Source organism: Macrotis lagotis, chromosome 2 (genome assembly GCF_037893015.1).
Source record: "Macrotis lagotis isolate mMagLag1 chromosome 2, bilby.v1.9.chrom.fasta, whole genome shotgun sequence".
NCBI lineage: Eukaryota > Metazoa > Chordata > Mammalia > Peramelemorphia > Peramelidae > Macrotis > Macrotis lagotis.
Window position 1 is genome coordinate 255,704,128 of NC_133659.1, and position 5,788 is coordinate 255,709,915.

Consider the following 5,788-nt stretch of genomic DNA (forward strand, 5'->3'; position numbering starts at 1 on the left):
GCTTGCCCAAGGCCACACAGCTAGATAATTATTAAGTGTCTGAGACCGGATTTGAACCCAGGTACTCCTGACTCCAAGGCCAGTGCTTTATCCACTATGCCACCTAACCACCCCAAGGGGCATAGAATTCAAACAAAGCAAACTAATCTAGGGAAAGGAACTTAAAATTCAAACTGAAACCAGATCATCTCTTTAGTCCCAGGAACTGAAAGATTCTCCAGACATCAACAGATAAGATAAGTCAGTTGACTCTTCAACAATATCCCAGAAGTTTGCTTTGTCAAGGGAGGAGGGGCACAGTTAACCAAATTCAATCTATAATATTTTACTGAAGAAATCTCAAAACTTTAATCTACACAATCCCTCCTCTTTTATTTTGATGTGATTTCTTCACATTCTGAGTTGGCCCTTAAATTTAAATAACAACTCCCAAATCATTTAGATAAGCCCTATAATCACCATGATAATAGGGACATTTCCAAAGTTGCTATACCTACTTCCACTGCAAGTTTTTTTATACCAAAGTCTTTAGAAAGGTCTTCCTGGCTCCAAAATTTATCAAACTAAATCCCTGATTTTGTGCCATTGGATCAACCCCAAGAATAGTTAATATACCTAGTGATGTGTTAGGAGCCAGGGTCTCTAAGTTGTTTGACACAGTAGCAGCAAGAAGACTCAAGGCAGTCACACTGCCTGATGGAACAACATTTCCTTCTTCAATATATATAGGGATTTCATGCATACCAATATTTATAGGTTGATTATTGATTACAACATTTACTCACCCTAATAGTGGAAAGACTATAAAGGAAGGATTTCAGAAAAATTCCTTGAATAAAACAGATTGTAAACTCTGTCTAAATTTAACAGGACTGCCTCTCCCTGAGGCATACAAAAGGCTTCAACATTATGAAATCTCTGGAAAACCCAACACTGGGAATTCCAAGGAGATGCCAGAATATATACAGGGAAAACAGATACAAGATGAGTAAGATAGAATTCCAAGGAAATTAATAGTTTTTGCCCCCCTTACCATACACAGGAATATATGAAAAAGATGGTGAGAAAATAGTTAGTATAGGTGACCGATATGTGAACTCCAGCAGACCTTAGTTTCACGGGAAAGAACAAAAACGTCACAGAAACCGTGGCTTCTACCAACTAGGCCAGAAAGAAAAATTGGTTGTTGTCAGAGTTAACGGATGGGTGGACAAAAATAAAGACCCTCACTACAGACTGTTAAGGAAGTGTATCAAAAAACATTACCTACACAAAAAATATTTAAAAACTTTCCATTAAAAGAATTGCTTAATTAATAACCCTAAATGAATTAACAATTATACAATGTAGTAATAAATATGGTAACAGACAGGTTAAGGTCATCCTGGTCTGAGTAGGGATAAGAAATTAATTAACTGTATGATTATTACTTAAACTTGTAATCACATGATTAAAACTTGTAACCATATGAACTATATGGTTGATGATGAAAATTGTATACTCTTGTAACCAAGGAAATGATCTCAGCTTGCTTGCTTGCTTGAAACATAAATGATTCTGAAACTATAAAAATAAATCCAAGCAGCTGACAGTCAACCTGCTCCTGCCTATACCCACTTGTTGACTCAACTCATTTAGCTGACTCTATCCCTCCTGTCAGGTTCCAAGAACCCCACAGAGGCTGGACCCCTCAGTGATGTTCCTTAAATTACTTTTCTTAGGGGAGGCTACGTGGCTCAGTGGATAAAGCACTGTCCCTGTAGTCAGGAGCATCTGGGTTCAAATCTGGTCACAGACACTTAATTACCTAGTTGTGTGGCCTTGGGCAAGCCATTTAACCCCATTTGCCTTGCAAAAACCTAAAAAACAAAATTATTTTTTTTTGCAAATGGCCATTTCCACACTTTCCTTGCAAGTCCATACTAACTCATAATCAGTTTCCCTTAATAAATGCCCCAGTTTGCACATCTTTACAAAGGATCCAGGTACCATCATTAATCTCACATGAGTCTGAGGCCACCTATCTCTAAGATGTACAATTCAGAATATATGCACCCCGCTTCTGGACATATTCAGACATATTCTACCTCCCAAGTAAATATCCTGGCCAGTCAAGTTATAAACAATAGTCACCCTGAACTGACTCAGTCATATGCCACTGGTGTTTCTCTCCTCTGGATCAGAATCCTGTGCCACTGTGCACCTCTGATCAGGGACTGAGAATCTAGGTCAGACCCAGGGGTACTGCCACCCACTAATCTCTCTTTCTCTCTCAATGGAGAACATTTTTACCCTGCCTCCCCTCTTCCTTTCCATAAGGAGAAGGGCATAAGTAGGGGTGCCATCCTTACGGAGTCAAGGGGAAGTTACAGATAAACAATGTACACATAGGTGAGAGATGGTAGAGATGGAACTGATTCAGTGTCTCTCCTCTCTTCTCCTTCTCTTCTCCCTTGGGGGCATCCAAATGTCTTTCAGCATCCTCTGAATCTATTCCAAAAAATCCTCTCCAGCTCTGGTGACTGCTTGTCTTCTGGTAAAAAAAAAAAAACTGCTTAACATCTTAATTCAGTTCAAAACGCATCTCTTCCATCACAAAACAATGAGATTCTGGAGCTTATTACAATTTACATTTTGCCTTACTGCTATATTGACACACACACATACTTCACTTTTAACACTTTTAACTTCCATTAGTATTTTACTACATGAGCAAACTCACAAGCTTGTAACATATACATTCAACAGTCATCTTTGTTCTAAGAGTACCCAGCATCTGGTTTAAAATAAAACAATTTTAACCTTTGTTCCCATTACAATGACTCTAACATCCTTAACCAAAATTATTTTTTTTCCAAATATTCCCATATTTTCCTTTTCCTGGTGTACTTATCTAACTCACATTCCTTTCCTTAAACTAGAATTTGAAACTGTAATTATCCTAAAAATTTCCCATTCTTATCCTTACCTAAATATCCCCTCTAAAACAAAAACTAAGCAAACTTAATTCCTACCTTAGCATGTAGCTGATAGCAGGTGTCAGAGCCAGACACCTAACCTATCTCTGGTTATTAGATCCAATTCACCTAAAACCTTTTTGGTTTGCTTAGTAACTAACTAATAAAGATCCAGGACATTAAAGGAAAATTCCTTTACAGAAATAAGTATTGAATGTCAGTGTCCAGGCAGGTCATGTGGGTAAGTCAAATGTCTTAAGCCAGATTTATTCTTCCAGGTGAGATATTATCGAAATGTCATTTTGGGGAAATCAAGTCAAAGGGGTCCAACCTCAGCCATACTGAGAAGTCGCCCCTTCGGCTGCCCATCCCTGTCACCTGACATCATTGACCCACTGACTTCTTGGATCCAAGAACATAACATTTACCCAGTAGCATTTCTTTTTTGTGGACCATACTGGTATCTGACATAAGAGAAAATCAATTAAAAATCCTGTGATCTAAAATAATTCTTTTACCTAGTTAGAACTTCCAGTGAATACAATTCACTAAATTCCAATTATAATCTTAATGGAGTCCCAATTAATGAAACCCCTACCTAAAGCTCTGAGTATCCTCCCTGGGTCTTTGCCTAAAACCAGATATTCTAACTGTGACTGGCCCTGCAGGCCTGTGTCCTACCTCTTACTAGAGACATCCCTTTGTCTGAAATCATGTCTACTCCATCTGTATATAAAGATGGTATATCAGATTCCCCTTGGTTAGAGAAACCTCCTTCTAGTCTGTTGTATCTTACAACAAGTAAATGCCTCCTTTGTCCAGGAGATTGCATAGAGAAATATCAAATTATCTTGTGTTTCTCTTTCCTACATTATATAGTGCTTTTACTTCAAAGCAAACAACCACTGCTTTGGAATATACATATATAGATCCAAAATATTCCCAATTCACATAGACAGCTAGAAACTTCTATAAGTTATAAACTTGTTTACCTACTAGCCATCCTCAGCATACAAATGATTATTTTTGTTTTGGCAAGGCAATTGGGGTTAAGTGACTTGCCCAAGGTCATACAGCCAGACAATCACTAAGTATCTGAGGCCTGCTCTGAACTCAGGTTTCCTGACTCCAGGGCCAGCTCTCTAACCACTGTGACACCCAGCTGTCCCCTAACATAAAAATTACTTTTCAGAATTCTTTAAAACCATTAAAACAACTTCGGCAGCTTTAAATTTCCAACATGGGTTATTCATTTCATTACAACAGAACAGCAATAAGAGTAGCAGAGTAACACACAAATTACTAGATTTTTTTTAAATCAATCCTTCCAATATTACATTATTCATGAACTCACAGATCTATGCTAGAAAAGGTCATACTTTTTCAGATTTTCCTTATTGCCCTTCAAAGCAATCACCTTAATCCCAGGCTTTAAAATTACAGTATTTAAATAACATATTCACAATAGATAGCTAAATATTGCAAATATAATCCTTGCGGTTACAAAAGACTCACATAATTGATTAAAACATCTTATTCATCACTAAGTTACCTTACAATAAGGCCCACCACTGCAATTTGTTGAGAGCCCTAATCAGCTGTCTTCAGTAAGAGAGAAGTCCACATTCTTGACTTCTTTAAAATTAAACATGCATTGTTCATATACATTAAACATTAAGATTCTTATTTAAACATCTCATTTCCCTTAGAACAAGAGCAAAATGAATATCCCATGTTTTTTACACTTTTGACTCTCTACCCAAATTCTCAGAATCCAATCTCATACATATGACACATTTAAAACCCCAATGTAATTACAACTCAACTAACATCCCAACAGTTAAATTTGATAAAAAAAAAAAAAAACTTTAAAGTACCTTATACAGAAAATCCAACACTCACATTCCAAAAGCTCTATCCAAAATAAAAATACAATTGTTAGCATTATTCAACATTAAAACCAATTAGAATTTTTTTTCCCAAAAGAAATCAGTAAACATCCCTGATAACCTATTTATTTCTCTTCTTAGTTAACCTAGTACCACTTTTCTTAACCCAAAGGTGTTACAATAGAGTTTTAAAATCCCAAACTCCTTGCAAAAGTTACAATAGTGTTAAAACAGTTTAATCTCAAACTAATTTAACAATCTTGGTTCTTAAATTCCTCCCATTCTGTACAAATTGTCAGAATGTTACAACACTAGTATCCCTTTTTTAAAAATCCTCAGAGTGCTTTCCAAAACTCTAGTTCAGAAACTTTGAAACAATGAAAGTCATCACTCAGGCCACATGGCCAGCAGATATTCATTAAATGTGATTTCCTTTCAATAAAGGAATCTCTTAACCCCTGGATCTTAGATATATATTTTTTTTCCTCAATCACATATCCCACCTATGGAAGGATCTCTTTCCCTTAAAGGTTTCTCTCCTGTCTATCCCCTCTGCCTCCACTGGCTGGGCAGGCTCTCAGGTGGACCATCACATGTCCAACCCACCACCCCTTCCCCAACCCAGGGAGAAAGCATGGAATCTTTCCAGACACTCGTAAGGATAAAAAAAAATCTTTCCTCCTAAAACTTCTCAATCTTCCCCTTAAAGGTTCTTTCTTCTCTTAAACTCTTCTAAACTCTCCCAAAACCACAGCTTTTCTCTTTAAGAAACCCCCTCCCTTCCCCCTCAGTGAGGGAGGGGCTGATTTCCACGTGGAGGGGGCCACTGCACAACCACTTTCTTCTCCTCTTACAATGATTTGTAAGCCACTTTAACAAAATTTCCCAAAATCCATCTGTGGTATACAAAGTCAAACCTGCTCAAACCTTCTGTCTTCATGC

General features: G+C 37.3%; 1 long non-coding RNA gene across 1 annotated transcript in view; it reads right to left on the reverse strand.

Moving 5' to 3' along the window:
- Positions 1-1,173: 1,173 nt before the first annotated feature.
- Positions 1,174-5,788, reverse strand: part of LOC141511634 (uncharacterized) — an 8,239-nt gene continuing 3,624 nt past the window's right edge. The window contains exon 3 of the long non-coding RNA XR_012475357.1: positions 1,174-2,533. This is a non-coding gene — a long non-coding RNA (uncharacterized LOC141511634). The remainder of the gene's footprint in view (positions 2,534-5,788) is intronic.